At 44.3% G+C, this 17,495-nt stretch overlaps 1 protein-coding gene across 5 annotated transcripts in view; it reads right to left on the bottom strand.

Annotated features, from left to right (window-relative positions):
• Positions 1–17,495, bottom strand: part of DIP2B (disco interacting protein 2 homolog B) — a 187,092-nt gene that overhangs the window by 103,393 nt on the left and 66,204 nt on the right. The window lies entirely within an intron of this gene.

Genomic DNA, 17,495 nt, shown 5'->3' with positions numbered 1-17,495 from the left:
TCATCGCTTGTAAAACTGTCACGGAAGATACTGCTGGAATGCGTTTGAAGTCTGCGGTGTCGAGCAGGAGGCAAAGGAGCAGCTGCGGAGTTTGAAAGCAGCTAGCTGAAAAACGCAGAGGTTTGCTGTGGAGCCAGGAGCTGAGAACAGCAGGGTATCGTTTCTCCAGGGAGAGAAGCCAGTGGAGCTGACGTTATTGTAAGTACAGCTTGGGGCCCCCTTGGGAGAACGGAAGAAGATGGCGGACGGCCATGATTCATTCTCCGTACCTTTCGAAAAGTTAAACGGCCAAAATTGGGGAGAATGGAGCAGAAAGCTGAAGGCCTGGCTGGTAGCCAAGGGTCTGTGGGACGCGGTCTTAAGGCCTCCACTGCCTCAACCAGCCGCCGGAGCTGCAGCAGCAGTAATTGCAGATGCGCATGCTTCGCAGAGAAAAAACCAGAAGGCCCTGGGAGCTATAGTGCTCAGTTTGGAGGGTTCAGAGCTGCCCCATGTGGAGGGTTTGGAAACTGCGCATGAAGCTTATGCTGCTCTTGAAAGAGTGCACCACAGGACCACGGCTGGTGCTAAAATCCACACCACCAGGCGTTTGTTTGAAATGAAGCTGCGTCCAGGTGGGGACATAAGACAACATGTTACAGAGATGCTCTCTGTGTTTAATGAACTGCGGCTGTTGCAAGTGAACTTTACAGATGAATTGAAGGTTTATATTTTGCTAAGCTCTCTGGACAAAAGTTATGACAATTTATGTCTAACTCTGGAGTCTATGAGTCCGCAGGATCTGACTTTGGCGTACGTCACAGGACGCTTGGCCGACGAACAGGAAAGGCGCATCAGGGAGAGCAAGTCTGGTGCAGGTAGCTCCACCGGGAAAAAGGGGGGGGCTAAGCAAGATGAGAGCTTTGTTCAGGCTTTTGCCATTCGTCGGTGCTACGTGTGTGGATCTCACAGTCATTTGAAAAGAGACTGCCCACAGAAAGGGAGGGCAGCTGGACAGGAAGGCTTCAAGGACACCTATCATGGGAATCAGTCGGGTTTCCATGGGAACCAGTCTGGGAGAGCAGGCCAGCCTGGGAACGCAAGAGGAGGACGTGGAAAACAACGTGAGGAGACGTATCAGATAGCAGCGAGCATGGCTTTGTTCGAAGACGGCCGTGTGGAAAATTCCAAGTTTCGTTTTGTTATTGACTCTGCAGCTAATCGCAATTTGATTCCAGAGACACCTGCTGTCGAGAGGTGGAACTGCACGGCAATTCCTGCCGGGAAATCTGTACTGTTTGCAAATGGACAGAAAGGAAATCTGACTAACGTTGTAAATCTGCATTTTCGTATTTTACAGGAAACGCTGGAGTGTTGTACCGTTCCTGGGATGAACCACTGTCTTTTATCTGTGCCTTATCTACTGAAAATGGGATTTACGGTTTGTTTTCAGGGTGATGTGTGCACAATCTCCAAAGGAGGGAGGATGCTTGCCAAGGTTAAAAAGGGGCAGAATGATCTCTTCATTCTTAAAACGTCTCTGGAGGGTGATGGGAAGGTTAAGAAAGCACAAGCACTGCGTGCTACAATTCCCAATCATGATGAATGTGTCCATATGTGGCATGCTAGGACGGCACATAGTTCAGTAGAAGAACTACAGGTGCTGCCGGAAGTCTCTAAAGGGTGTAAGATTTTAGAATGTGGACATGCTGTAAGTTGTGAAACTTGCAAGCTGGCAAAGGTAAAAGGATGCAGTTATCCAAAAATTGAGAGGACAACCACTAGGCCTTTTGAACAAATTCACGTAGATTTGTGGGGTCCTGTAAAAGAACCAAGTCTGGGAGGGTCAAGATTTCTGCTCTCGATACAGGATAATTTTACACAGAATTCCTGGACACACGGTCTCAAATCCAAGGGTGATGCAGCACAGCTGATCAAACGTTGGATTGAGGAGGTGGAAGTAAAGTTTTCCACCAAAGTGCAAGCTGTCACAAGTGACAGGGGAGCTGAGTTTACAGGTACTGCTTTGCAGAAGTACTTTCGCAAGAAAGGGATACGTCACACAGTGACTTCACCCAATCAGAAAGGGAAGGCAGAGCTCAAGTGTCAGGCTCTGGTTAGAACTGCACAGGTGTTGCTGAAAGATTCTAGGTTACCTCCGAGGTTTTGGCTGGAGGCAATCAAGTATGTGAGCTTCACCTGGAATCGCACCTACAATTCCATGGTAGGGGACACACCGTTTGGACTGTTGCATGGCAGGAAACCCCAGATTCATTTTTTGCGTATGTTCGGGTCACGTGCATCTGTGTCAGTACCTGCTGCTTTGCAGGGGCCAGATGGATCCAAGTTCCGAAAAATGATCTTCTGTGGGTATGAGCCAACAGCGAGTGCATGGAGGTTTGCATTTCCATCAGGTGATCAGAGTAAGTTACTGATCAGCAAGCACGCTGAGTTCTATGAGCAGGATGAAAAGTCAAAACCTGCTTCCAAGCGTGATGTTCTTTCAGAATGTCTTTCTGATTCAGAACAGGAAGATTCTGAGGGGGAGGAAGAAGAAACTGAGTCTGATGATGACGATCAGGTAACTGACCAAGGTCAGGAACAGGAGGAGGTATCTGTAATTTCTCCACAGGTTAAGAGAACACCCAAAAGCGAGCCCAGTTCTCCGGTGAGTGTAATGGAGAGGGTTCGGAAACGTTTTAAGTCAGAGGGGGAATCCCGTGAGGCTGAGGACACAGGTCCTGGGGGCAGTGAGTCAGAGGAAACATCTGAGTTTGTGCCCAGAAGGTCTAGTCGCTCAACGAAGGGCATTCCGCCGGAAAGGTACCAAGCGACAAGTGCGACAAGTACGTGGGCCTGGTTCGCACAGTGTGATTCTGGGAATGTTGAAGGGGTTCAACAGGTGCCTGGGAAAGATGCTGGGAAGGAGCACAAGGCAAAGGGGAAGGTGTTGAACTCAAAAGGGTCTTGTCAGAAGGTGCGGCAAGGGAGGGTGTGGGAGTTGGAACTTAACGAGTTAAGTTCTTCCCATGATGCCACACCATTCTGACGTCAGCTTTCGAAGCTGGGAGGAGTTTGGGAGGAGTTAGCCAGTCCCACTCTGTGTTCCGTGGGGAAAAGACGCAAGTCTGGCATGGCTGCAAATAGTCCTGGAAATTCCTGAGAAATGTTGGAATAAATGCTGTAAATAGACAAGCTGGACTCTGTGTGTTTGTCTGGAAGCTGAATCAAGCTGGTGACAGTTCTACACCGCTGTGTGAAACTCTGCTGAGCCGTGACTGAGTGGCGCAGCTGAGGGAAGCGCGCCGGACCGGTCAGCCATAAATCGCTAATCGAGGTTCGTAAATCAATTAGCGGGGGTCACGGCTAATAACCAAAAGTCACAGGAAGAATGCTGATGGAGAAGGTAGCAGACAACATATATGAGGCTTTTAAAGGGGGTCTTTACACCAGACTCAGTTCCTAAGGAAGAAATGCATGGCCAAAACAATACTAGCTTCACATTGAAAGGAGACAAAAGCATCATCAGAGTAACAAAATGGCTGCATTTCCGCCAAAATGGCATTGTAGACAGGGAAATGAGTTCAAAAGGCAACACTATCTCCCTTGGGTCTGGAGGCTGATGATGCCCAGGGGCCCTTGATAACAGGGTTTCAGAGCTAGGCCTAGACGTGCAAACATGTAATGAATCCATGACAAAATTCTTACTTTTCCCAGTCTGCATCAAGTATGGGGAATAATGTGTGTCCCTTCGTTTACACATTACTTTGTCCTTACATTAGTTTTCAAATATTTGTTTGTGTCAGAGGATACTGGTCCTCATAGAAGGGAAAAAGGTGTACACGTTTACATCTGGAAACAAGCCCTCTGATTTCCCTACGATGATTTTGCTTCATCTTCCTCCCCCTCTGCCCAGCCCAAGAGACTCATCTCATTATGCCCCACTAGAATCAAGAAATGTTTTCAATGGCACCCCTTTTTAGAGGTCTGGCAAGTTCAAGTAGAAACAAAAGACCGCTCTGAATTTAGACCAGCCTTCCCCAGCATGGTGCTTTGTACTACAAGTCCCATGAGCCTCATTCAGTAAGATCAATAATCGGGGATTATGGAAGATGTAGTCCAGCAGCACCTGAGGTCCACTAGGACAGGGAAGACCCAATTGGACAGATGATGAGCAAGGCTCACTCCCACTACAGATGTCTGGTTTTAAAATTTTTTTACCTACCCCAAACCCATCCACCCCCCCAAAAAAAAAATTCAGTAGAACTAATAAAATGTTGCATAGGTTGTAAAAGTGAACTTGCGAAAACATTCACAGATCAAGTCTGTGGAAGAAAAAAAGAGAAAGATGTGGAGCAAAATTAGGTACGGTTGCATCACAATCCATCTATACCAGAAAAAAGATAGCCAGATGGACAAATGCTTCTCTTTGCCTGCACTTATTTCATCCCTGAAGTAAATAATTTCACCAGATGGTGCTTGGATAATGCCAAGGCGCTGCAAAGCCAAATCTTCTGTTATTTCCTTAACAGGCACTGCTTTCAAAACACTCAAAAGATATTGTAGAAACACATCACCACAGGTGATTAAGGGCTGCAAGCAGAGATTCTGAAGCCTATTTTCTACTAACTTAGGGTGGAGGTATATGATTAACCTACAAACTGTCTTCTCTGTGAACAGTTTAAGGGGTCCAAAAAAAATTTGACACACTCAAAAAATTTCCTACCTCTTTGTCATCAGTGTCATCTATCATTCATTGTGCACGATGCTAAAAAAATGCAGACATATGACTGAACATTTATCTGCAAATCTGGCTCAAGTGAAATAGTGCGTCAGTCTGACTCCTTCTTACAGGGAATTTTATCCATTTTGTCAGCAGTAGAGCAAATTAAACCTTGAGCTAGTCAGCACCACTCAGCCTAATCTACCTCCCAGGCTCATACCAAGAATAAAATTGGATAGTCCTATGTATGTCACCTGACACTCTTAGGGAAAAGATTATGATACGAGGTATCATCAACTTATCCAGTTTATTACTAGTATCACAATATTAGGCAACAACCAGAGAGCGACTTGAATCCTAGCTTGCTCCTCTGCTCATATTCGGAGCGGGGGCACAATTTCCATGCAACTTGCTGCATTTTATCTCCCACCGCTCCCAAGGGTCTCCCAACACAAAGGGGAAGATTTTTAGGGGGCTGCAGAGAAAACAGGAGCAGGAAAAAACTATTCTGTGAAGTCCATCCCTTCACAGAAGGAAAGTTTGGATCCGAGTCAATGTCTACTAATGTATGATAATGGTATCCAAACATTTGTCAAGTCATGAGTGTTTGTGCTTGAGGGGAAAAAAATTAAGAGAAGTAGTTTGCATCAGTATCTATTTTTTAAAAAAATAAATCCCAGCTTTTTGCTCATGTGCCTCCTCCACACGAGGTTTGGAAGGTGGCAAGATGAGAAGGGGCCTTCTCTGTTGTAGCTCCCTGTTTCTGGAATGCTCTCCCTAAGGAAGTTCACCTGGTGCATTCATTACAATTTTTTTAGGTGCCGGGTGACAACGTTCCTCTTCAACCAGGCCTCTGGTTGATTTAATATTCTACAGCCTTTTAAATGTGTGTGTGGGAAAGGGGGGATGTTATTGTTTTGCTGTTCTGTTTTATTTACTTGTTTTTACCCTGTATTTTATTCTGTGAACCGCCTTGAGGTCTTATGATAAAGGGGAGCATAACAATCTAATAAATCTAATAAATAAATAATAAATTTTGAACGCAGTACCGTTTTTGAGAAAAGCAGGGCTTTGATTAGCAAAACTAACTTAAAATTACAATTTATCTTAGGCAAAAGGCCGAGAAGCAGGGCTTTGATCAGCAAAATTAACTTAAAAATTAAGGACTCTGGTAAAACTTATCCTAACAACAACAACTCTGTATTAAAGATCAAATGGACACTGTAAACTAGACCCTTCAGTGCTATTAAAAGAGAACCCATAAATATATCTGTTCCAACAGCAAACACACTATAAGCATGCCAGAATTCTGCTCACATCACCAAAGTTTATGTCATATACAGTTCAGCCTCTGGCTCTAAGAGGAATTACATACATTAAATTCTATCTTGGGGTATAAAGATGGACAGAATAGAGGCTATAATTCTGGGACACAATTTGTAATTTGGATTGGAGCCAAGAGAATAGAAAAACAAAGGCAAGTGCATATATATTTGCCAAAGTATATAAAAGATCAAGAAAAGAGGCAGGGGGGAAGGAACAAAATTGAGATATATGTGATGAATGTAAAATATTTTCAGTCTCATGGCGAACAATGAGGAGGATTTAACAGTCATAAAACAATTAGTGCCAAATTAATCCAATTTCCTAGATATTAGAATTCACTCCATTGTAGCAGCACAGGGTCCAAAACCCATTAACTTCCTTTTATTTACAAGTATGCTTTTAAGGCATTTCTTAAATTAAAAAACAACAACCCTGTAAATCTCTTATTATATCCTTTGCATTCTTTCACGGTTAATCCAGCTTGATGTGACTCAGTGGGAGAGTCACAGCAGATATATTCCTATATCATGGTTCAAATTCTAGTACAGTCAAGGGCAGGATAGACACGGGCAAACTACAAAGGCCATCTTTATGAGCTTAGTTTCTGTGTCTCAGTACAACCTTTTCCTTATATGTACCTAGCACATAATGGGATGGAAAGGCAATGGGTGACATCCAGTTATGTCCATCTGCAAGCAAAAATGGACTTCTACTTGCGTAAGAAGACCCCTCCCTCCTCTCCTCCACCCTGCAGGCCTCCACATATCAGGGCTCGTTCAGCTGTAGGTCAGCACAGGGACTCAGAGTTGAGCAGCAAAGTTAATTCTTTATTAAAGGAAACAGAATACAGAGAAACCTACTGTAAGTTTGGCCCCAGTAAAACAACTGCCAGAACTGATGATCTGGGCCTCTTCTCTTACTACTCTTACTTCCCCCTGTCTCCTCGCCCGGTCCAGCTGTTTTCCCAGCCATCTGAAACACCATTGGGGAGCTACATGCAAGGCTCTTCATGCTTTGGAAGAAGGGAAGGAGAATACAGAAGGCAGGATCTTGTGAATCTGTTGCAGTCTCAGTCCCCACCTCCTCCTCAGCCGCCTCTCCTACGTCTACAGTGCTTTCTCCCTCTTCTTCCTCTCTCTCACTCCAACCATTCTGCCCCTGCTTTATCTTCTGACCTGTCTTCACTGTCCCACCACCACTTCCCTGGCTCTGAGCCTTCCTCTTCTGAGGCTTCTGTAGGGGGTTCTCTGGCTGGAACTTTGCACCACTCCTCATCGTGCAGCCAGTCCCTGACACTATTCAACTCCCAAATCTGCTCTGTGTACAGGAGAATGTGAAGTCCCAGAAAGAAAGCAGGAGTACCCCTGTGCAATACTAGATATTGCCCAATATACATTGCAGTACTACATATGAAAAATATTTTTAAAATAATCATTCGCCAATATACATACAGAACTACCCTCCCCCTAAATAGCCCCAAAATCAAAGTATAATCACTTTCAGTCAGCACTGGATGCTCTTTTGAAAAATCAGGCTTTAATCAGATTTTGGCCACCTCTGGCTGTTAATGGCAAGCCATTAACTATGGTTCAGCAAGCTCACCTAGACACAAGCTGTGTGAGAGTGCTTGCAGGCTGAGCACTCCTGCTTCACGGCTCCCTTAGTTGAACAAACCATGGAGGACTGGCTTTATGTTGCATCTGAATTAGAGTTCATGGTTTGTTCTCCCAAATATATCATGTTCAGGAAGCCAAGAGCAACCTGGCTTCAGATCTTGGTTTGCCTGAAGAGAAACAAACCAAGCATGCTGGTTCAGATGATGATGATGATGATGATGATGATGATGATGATTTATTATTTATACCCCACCCATCTGGCTGAGTTTCCCCAGCCACTCTGGGCAGCTTCCAATCAAGTGTTAAAAACAATACAGCATTAAATATTAAAAACTTCCCTAAACAGGGCTGCCTTCAGATGTCTTTTGAAGAGAAAATAGCTGCTTATTTCCTTTACATCTGAAGGGAGGGCGTTCCACAGAGCGGGCGCCACTACCGAGAAAGCCCTCCGCCTGGTTCCCTGTAACCTCACTTCTCGCAATGAGGGAACCGCCAGAAGCCCCTCGGCGCTGGATCTCAGTGTCCGGGCTGAACGATGGGGGTGGAGACTCCTTCAGGTACACAGGGCCGAGGCCGTTTAGGGCTTTAAAGGTCAGCACCAACACTTTGAATTGTGCTGGAAACGTACTGGGAGCCAATGCAGATCTCTCAGGACCGGTGTTATGTGGTCCCGGCGGCCACTCCTAGTCACCAGTCTAGCTGCCGCATTCTGGATTGATTGCAGTTTCTGGGTCACCTTCAAAGGTAACCCCACATAGAGCGCATTGCAGTAGTCCAAGCGGGAGATAACCAGAGCATGCACCACTCTGGAGAGACAGTCCGTGGGCAGATAGGGTCTCAGCCTGCGTACCAGATGGAGCTGGTAGACAGCTGCCCTCGACACAGAATTAACCTGCACCTCCATGGACAGCTGTGAGTCCAAAATGACTCCCAGGCTGCACACCTGGTCCTTCAGGGGCACTGTTACCCCATTCAGGACCAGGGAGTCCTCCACACCCACCCGCCCCCTGTCCCCCAAAAACAGTACTTCTGTCTTGTCAGGATTCAACCTAAACAATGCTAAACGACTCCATGGTTTCCTCACTCGGCTAAGGAAATAGCAAAGTGGGAGAGTGGAAAACCTCCTTCTTTGGAGGTCTTTAAGCAGAGGCTTGACAACCATATGTCAGGAGTGCTCTGATGGTGTTTCCTGCTTGGCAGGGGGTTGGACTCGATGGCCCTTGTGGTCTCTTCCAACTCTATGATTCTATGATTCTATGAAAATGCCCAGAATAATTTGTTGAACCATAGCTGATGGCTTAGCATTACATCTGATTGTGTCTACTAAATCACGACACGAAAATAAAGTAAGTGTGCTATCAGTGGAAGCATATTCCAAGTATGGGGCCACACCACATAGAAGGTGGCATGTCCTCACAACTTTAGAAGTCTTCACCTCCATACAAGCTGGGACACGGAGTAGTACTTCCTTGCATATTTAAGTAGGTGGAAATCTATGAGAAAGAGGAGCTCCCAAAAGCTCATAGGCTCCAGGTCATGAAGGGTTTCAAAAGTAATCATCAGCACTTTAAGCTGATTCGAGAAGCAGTTGGTGCAGTTGGGCCACAATAAGGTAGATATGTCCCCTGTAGTCTATCGCTGCAATAGTGCAAGCCGCAGCATTCTGTGCTAATTGCAGCTTCTGAACAGGCCTCAAAGGCAGTCCCACAAAAAGAGAATTGCAGGAGTCAATATATGAGGTGATTCAAACACAGGCAAGTGAGGATAGTTCCTTGTCAGAGAGATACAAACCAAAAAAGAAAAGAAAAGAAAAAAACAAAGAAAAACTATAACATTCACAATACATAACAAAACATACGCAGACATTGATTTCCTTCCACTGTTTTGGGACTTTAAATTTTAAATCTTCTTAATTGTTGTGTTATGTTTATATTGCTTCTAGTTTTATACCTATTACAACTATTTCTTCACTTCTTTGACCCCGCAGAACTTCACTTATTACATACTGACATTTTTACTCCAGAACAATGTTTTTTCATGACTCTTTAACGCAGTCCCATTCTTTTATTAATTTTTGTTCTGATTGTGCCCTTAAGACTGCCACTAATCTTGCCAAATCTATATATTCGCAAAGTTTAATTTGCCATTCTTTTACTGATGGGATTTTTCCCCCTTCCAATTTTTTGCTATAAGCCGCCATTGTCGCATATAGAAATACTTTCTCATTGTTGCTAGGAATATCATCTGTGATTAAGCCCAGAAGAAATGCTTCTGGTTTCTTAATAAAATATATTTTAAACATCTTTTTAATTTCTTCATATATACTATTCCAAAATTGTTTGATAAGTCGACACTCCCACCACATATGATACATTGTTCTGATTTCTTTCTTGCATCTCCAGCAAGTGTTAGATTTTAGTTTATAGATTTTTGCCAATTTAACCGGGGTTAAGTACCATTGATGCAACATTTTCATCAAGTTCTCTCTAATTGCGTAACATGCTGTAAATTTAATATCATATCTCCATAACTTCTCCCGTTGATCCAGCTGAACTGAGTAACCTATGCCACATGTCCACTTAATCATGACTTCCTTTACCTCTTCATCTTTTAATTCCCATTCTAGTAACAGGTTATACCTTTTGAATATATTATTTTTTTGAGTTTTGTAATAAGATGGTGAAGATGGTATTAAGTAAGGTGCCCCATGTCACACCCTCCACTTGTAAATCCAGTGGCAAGGTTTAGAATACAGGGTACCTCTGGTTACGTACTTAATTCGTTCTGGAGGTCCGTTCTTAACCTGAAACTGTTCTTAACCTGAAGCACCACTTTAGCTAATGGGGCCTCCTGCTGCTGCCGCAAGATTTCTGTTCTCATCCTGAAGCAAATTTCTTACCCCGAGCTACTATTTCTGGGTTAGCGGAGTCTGTAACCTGAAGTGTATGTAACCTGAGGTACCACTGTAGTCCACATTTATCCAAATCTGTAGTACGCAGGAAGGACTTTTTCAGAAGTGGATGAATCACTGCTTCCTGTAACCTCTCCAGAAATTTATTACCCCAGGTGTGAAAACCGCATCGAGCCGAGCCTGGGCTGAGCATGCCAACATGCACTAAATCACCAAAAGTTTGACTCTGTTTCCACATCCTATGCAGTGTCATTTCTGAAATGCAGGCCTCAATAAGAACTATTGCATGCCTGCTGGTAACATGTTGGACTGGATCTGTGAGGCTTAAGTGCCACCTTTGCCATCCACCCATTGTGTGCTCTTGTACAAGTCACTACTTTTAGAGTCTGTTCTCCTCTGCAGAAAGGGAACCGTAGCAAACCCCACGAGATGTTGCGTGGGTGGAAACAGACTACAGGCCGCTTGGTTCATTTAAAATGCTATAGAACTAGATTAGCAGTAGCAATCACCGCTGTCTAACTGCAGGAGAAACATGCAGATTACCCTGGGGTGCAAATTGTTTAAATGCCCACACCTAGCCATTTTGCCACAGGGTTAACTTCTGGGTAGCAACTGATGAGTCACAAGCAATTAAACTAGAGCCAAAATGCTGCAGTCAGAGGAGCCGACATGTCCAGGCTTAACATGAGCCTGCATGTGCGCACACAAAATGCTCTGCAACTTAAAGAGCTGCTTTTCCACAACTGGAGCCAAAAAATCCTTTCTGAACAGTGGTGTTCAATCCGTGTAAGGTGGTAACACCAGCTAATCCTGCTGTGCTTGCACAATGAGACCCTTTCAACTCCCCCCTCCCCCATGTCCCCATAGAATTAGAACACTGAATCATTTACTGTCTAACAAAGGCATAATTGCGACAATAGAGAAATTACAGAAAAGGATCACGTACAGGCTGAAGGACTCCGCAAAGACAAAAGGCTCCAAACACACCAGTGTTGTGGACAACATACCTGTGGTACTAACAGGATCAGCTGCATTTCAGGAAAATCATCATCATCATCATCATCACATTTTAGAAATGTGCTGCAGCTGCTTTTCTGTGTGGAAGAGATCTGTCGGCCACAAAGGATGGTTTGACCACACTAAGCAGAGCTTCCCATCTTCCATAGTGACATCAAAATCTCTCATGGAACACAGGCAATACATTTTTCACAGCTGTGGCTTTCTAGGTGTTATGGATGCTCTAGCCGCTAAGGGTGAAAAGGATTGCCTTCTACACATAACTAATTGCACAATTATTTAAGAACTCGAGTAGCAGGTTCAATATGCACACTAAGCAAGTTTGTGCAACATAAGCAAGTTTAGCTCAACACGGAATTTTGCTTTCTTAGGAGAGAATATGAGTTCCCTTGGTGCAAAAGTTACACCTATGTCAATAGGTAATGAAGCGGCCTGTCTGAAGCAACAAAACCTTTTAACACCATCTCACACAGAACATCCACAGAGAATGCTTCTTACACTGCCACTATAAAATTATAAAATGTGAAGTCTAGGTTTGTGAGTCACTGAACTCAAACAAGTATCAGTTTATATGCCATAAAAAAATATAAAGTTTCTGGTTGTAGCAAACACAGGAAGAGCAGGGGAAAAGAAACTTCTCTTTTTAAATGTTGTAGTCTTTTCTGAACAGGTCACAGAGTTTGCAGCCCTGACTAATGATTTTTCAGCACTTCAGGCTAATGACCTCACTCTAACTTCTTCTTTTGAAAGGTTATCGGGATCTTACATTCATCAACACCAGCAATCATGACTCCATTGTCTTTACAATGTAATGAAGAAGAAGTATCCATTGGATTTTGCGTTGAGAATTTTTAACAAGGCCAGCAGAGGGAGTGCCATAGGCACACACTTCACTAAGTTACACTACATCAGGCACCTGAATTTGTTTGGGGTACTTAGGACTAGTGGTTAATCACACGCTTCCCACTCGTAGCAACTGTATTTGAACTGGACCAAAACACAAGGGATGATATTCCAATGCTAAGTCATACTCTGAGTCGACCATCAAACTCAATTTACTTGATGATTTCAGTGGGTCTAAATCTGTGTATGACTTAGTTGAGTATCACCCAATAGGTTAAGGCATCTAGAGCAGTGTTTCCCAACCACTGTTCCGTGGCACACTAGTGTGCCGCGAGATGTTGCCTGGTGTGCCGCGGGAAAAATTAAAAGATTCGAAAGATTTTTTTTTTAAAGTCAAATTTTCGATTGGGGCGCCGTCACTAGATGACCCCTGGGGTTCCCTCCCTCCCTCCCGCTCTGCGCCTCCCTCCTCCTCCTCCTCCTCCGGGGAGGCCCTTCCTGGCTCTCGGCCAAGGCTTGGCGGCTGCCACTCACTCACTCGCTCGCCCACCCGTCCCTCCATCCCTGCACCCGGCCTCTCCCCCTCCGTCCCCGGCGCGGGGGCTGCCGGGATCCGTAGTCCCCTCGCCCTTGGGCTCCGCGCCCGCGCGGGGTGCGCAAACTACGTTTCCCAGCGTGGCCTGGCGGGCCGGGCGTTTTGTTTGAAGCGCTCTTCTCCCGGCCATGGAATGAGCGCAGCAGCGGCGGCCGGGCGGGCAGGGGCTCTTCCGCGCAGACCCCGCGCAGCCTGCCTGCGCCCCCGCGGAGATCGGGCAGCAGGATGGAGCCCGGGGATCCCCGCGGAGGCGGAGCGGCGGAGGCTGCCCCCCAGGTAGGGCTGCGTCGGGGGGGGGTTATTTTTGCAATGCTGCATCCGCGCCGGAGGGGACGCATCGGTCCGCGGGGAGACCCCTTGGCGGGCGTGCAAGGCAATGCATGCGTTGCATGGAGTGCAGTGCAATGCAATGGCAACGCGGCGCCCTGCATGCATGCATGCAACTTCCACCGGCGCTCCGGACTTGGCAGGTGAGGGGGGTCCCCAGTGGGCGGCAGAGAGAGCCGGGAGGGTGAAGGGGAGCCGGGGGGGAGCAGCGCTGCTCCCCAAGCCGAGCCTGGGGGGAAACTTCGGCGTCGTTGCGCCGGGTGTTGGAAGCGGAGGCTGGCGGGGGCCCCTCACCTGCAAAACCTGGTCGCCTCTCATATTTCATGCATTGCATTCATCGCCCGCTTTCTCCTCCAAGGAGCTCCCGGGGGCGCGCGTGGTTCTCCCCGTGTTATCCTCGCAACAACAGCCCTGCGAGGTGGGTCAGGCGAGTGGCCCAAGGGAGCACCCAGGGATTGTCCTGGCCAGGTGGGGTGATTTGAACCCTGCTCTCTGCCCGGTCTTCGTCCTCATTTAGCCCCCACATGTGCATGACTGTGCATGACTGAGGTTTTCCCCCCTCGTCTTGGCTATGGTGTGAGTCTGTGCTGTTAATTAATGGGGTTCTGCCTTCGGAGAAGATGAGCCAGCCCTCAAGGAGGTGATTATGTAATTTGCTAGCAATTCATGTCCCTCCCGGCGTGACGCTGCGCGCTGACGTCACGGGGCTGTAATGGTGGTGTGCCTCGAGATTTTTTTCATGAAACAAGTGTGCCTTTGCCCAAAAAAGGTTGGGAAACACTGATCTAGAGTAACTACACTAACAAAATCAGTTGAAAAGGCAACAGAAAGTTGTACGCCATGTTTCAGAAATACCAGTTTGCTAGCAAGATAATAGACAGGAAAGTAGTTAACTGGTCAAACGAAGGATAACCAAAACTTTGGTGAAGGCTCAATCTTGATATGCGGTATATGCCCTCCCCTTGAGGTATTTTTCATCAATAAGTGAAGAAAATTAGGCCATATGGTCTACCAAATGTTTTAATGTTTAAGACCATTAACAATAGAGCACTAACACCCCCTTTCTCAGTTATATTCATGGTCACTAGAGCAAGGGTGAGCCAGAACTCATTTCCAGTTCAGAACAAATGGCTACCTGCCCTAAAAAATGGGGGAGGGGGGAACAGAGAAATACATTAATGCAATGTCTGACAAAATACTGACTAGAGGAAGAGAGAATAGAGCAAAACAAAATATTTATTTCCACAATTTCCCTTCAAAAGTTTCATCAGCCTCACTACTTTGGGATAATAAATGGGAATGGGGAACAGGAACATGCCTTTCCCAGAGCCTCTTCATTAGCTTCTATATTGTATTGAAAACAGTATTAAACAAATAATTTTTTTATTTTTAAAAAATATCAAAGTAAAGCCAAGTGCCTTTAGGCTAGACTTATGCAAGCACTTGTTCAACTGCCTATTTAATGACAGAGCCCCACGAATGATAGGGATAATAAATAAATAAATCAGAGATTATAATACAAACAAGTTTAAGCACCTCAGATCACAGCTTTTTAAAGAACTGTTAGCTGCAGACACCAAAACTAGATTAGGCAACTAACTCAATTTATGTAAAAAACAAGACAAAAACCCAATAGTACGCATTTAGGATTGGCTTAAGCAAGCTTCTAATTTATAACATTATACCAGCTTCAGCTGTTAAGCTATGATGAAGAATTATTAGTCAAACTATCTCAGTCTAGCAAAACCATTGCAAAGTTTCAGTAAATGGACTGTCCTTGATTCACCCCACTGTGCTCTGGCATTACAGAACAGTAATCTTTGAGGCCATGAAGAGCTGCATCACTTAACTGGGTGACATAAGGACAATACTTCCACTTCACCCCAGAATACCTTGCATAAGTTTCAGCACAGGTGAGACAGACCCTAAGAAACCCAAGTGAACCAAATCAAGAAAGAAATCAAGGAGGTTATGTCATTTTAAATATTTCCAGGCCTGTTTTAGCAACAGAATTAAGAGGATGCCCATATTTAGCAGTATTAAAATTAGACATAATTTAACTACCACGCTAGAAATCTTGGAAATAAATAGAAATGAGTCACAAGTAAAACAGAGGGCATTTAGTCATATATAGTTTATACCACAACTTCTGCAAATAATTGGAGCTAATCCTAGATTGGCTTTCCTGTGGGGAACCCAAATTCTGTTTTGGTGATTTTATACAAATTGGATAGGTTTGCTGTCGAATGCTAGAGCAAAATGAACTATAAATTTTTAACAGCCAGACAGTTTTAAAACATAATTGTAAGTTATTTCTCAGGAAAGGGGGGAAATAAAGGGACGGCAAGCAGTAGGGAGTGTGTCGAAAGGCAATATATGCATATATGTTCAAAGCACATCGTGTATCACCTTATGTCATTGTTAATTTTTCTACTGCTAGTAAAATGAAATAATCTGTTTGCAGCAACCCTAAAAACAAGCCTGCTGCACTCCCATGAGTGAAAGTGCCTCAACCTTGGGAAATTTATCCAAAGCTATGATGACTACATAATGCAAACAAAACTTGCTTTTTAAACTTCCAGTGGAAGAATAGTCAGTCAGTCAGTCCTGACTTGTCAGCAAGCTTCACCTACAGAGCTCCAGTTAGGCAAGCAGAAAGTTGTTAGTGATTATAGCTTTACCAACTTGAAACTACAGTGGTACCTCGGGTTAAGTACTTAATTCGTTCAGAAGGTCCGTACTTAACCTGAAACTGTTCTTAACCTGAAGCACCACTTTAGCTAATGGGGCCTCCTGCTGCTGCCGCGCTGCTGGAGCACGATTTATGTTCTCATCCTGAAGCAAAGTTCTTAACCTGAAGCACTATGTCTGTGTTAGCAGAGTCTGTAACCTGAAGCGTATGTAACCTGAAGCGTATGTAACCCGAGGTACCACTGTATTCTATTGCAATAAACAAATGAAGAAATGCATTTCAGGGCTGCAAAATTTAATTTGCTTATGTATGCTATTACTTCTTTGAGGCAAGGTTGTTGTTTTTTAACGCATAAAGCAACGCCAGCGTTATCCTTGTACCCAAGTAACAAAAAGTATATCACTTCTTCCTCCTGTCTGACACCAGTCAGTGAGGTTAACAACATGTAGGTTCAAAATAATTAATCCACAATACAAAGCTTTGCAAACTCCTCCATTTTAGGACAATAAAAACTCTAGTTTATGCTGAACAATCTACTCTAATGGGATATTAAAAGGCTGATTTCATTACCCATCTTGTTAGGAGAGGTATTTCAGTGGCAGGTTTGCAGCTCTTGTCTCCAAGGAAACAAGCTCACTAATAAGTAAGATTTGTCCCAGATTAGCTAAAGCAAGCTGAAGTGAGCCAGAATAAAAATGTTGTGAATTAAGAGACATTTAATTGTGATTACTTATGCCCCTGTATATTATCTTGTTACAAAATATACATGAGAAAATTATAAGGTGCAATATATATTCATGTTGATTGCTTTGTTATATACAGCTGCTACAAGATACCAAATAAGGGAATTATGCTATAATGTTAATACATATATACATTTTTATAATGTTGCGGTACCAGTCTAAACATATGTGAACATGAACTGGTAATCTTAAAGCTGGTAGTCATACGCAAACCATTCTGAGTTGCTCTTTCAACAGGAAGTTGGGTAAAGTGTGGAATCTGAAGCAATATATTTTTCTCGGAGCATACATGGTCATAAGACCTTCTTCAAGAGCTCTAACAAGTAACAAGGCTAACAGCAAAAGTAGCTTTTTTTGGGGGGGGCAGTCCTGGAAGAGTACTGCTCAGGTTCTCAAGAAAAAAAGAAGTAAAGGCCACCATGTCCCAGAAACAAAATGAGCAAATGGTTTTTCAAATGAACTTCCCTCCACCTAAAGGCTAAACTAGTTTTTAATCAACTCTTCTGAAACAGTTTGGTTGTAGTCTGCTTTTAAAACTGCCACTGAATTAAAAGTTACCTCTAATAACCCTGTTAAATTTTTGATCTTCTTACTGCCTTTAACCAATGTCAACAGTACAAGCTCACTAAAATCTGTTCTTTGCAGACTACTGTGCTACAAAATGCCAAATCCTAAATCATAATATAACAAATTCATCTTATGCACAAAGAAAAAGCTATCTTA

This window comes from Podarcis liolepis (genome assembly GCF_965112155.1).
Source record: "Podarcis liolepis genome assembly, chromosome: 2".
NCBI lineage: Eukaryota > Metazoa > Chordata > Lepidosauria > Squamata > Lacertidae > Podarcis > Podarcis liolepis.
The sequence above is the reverse complement of the archived record's forward strand: the minus strand, read 5'-3'. Positions and strand labels throughout refer to the sequence as shown.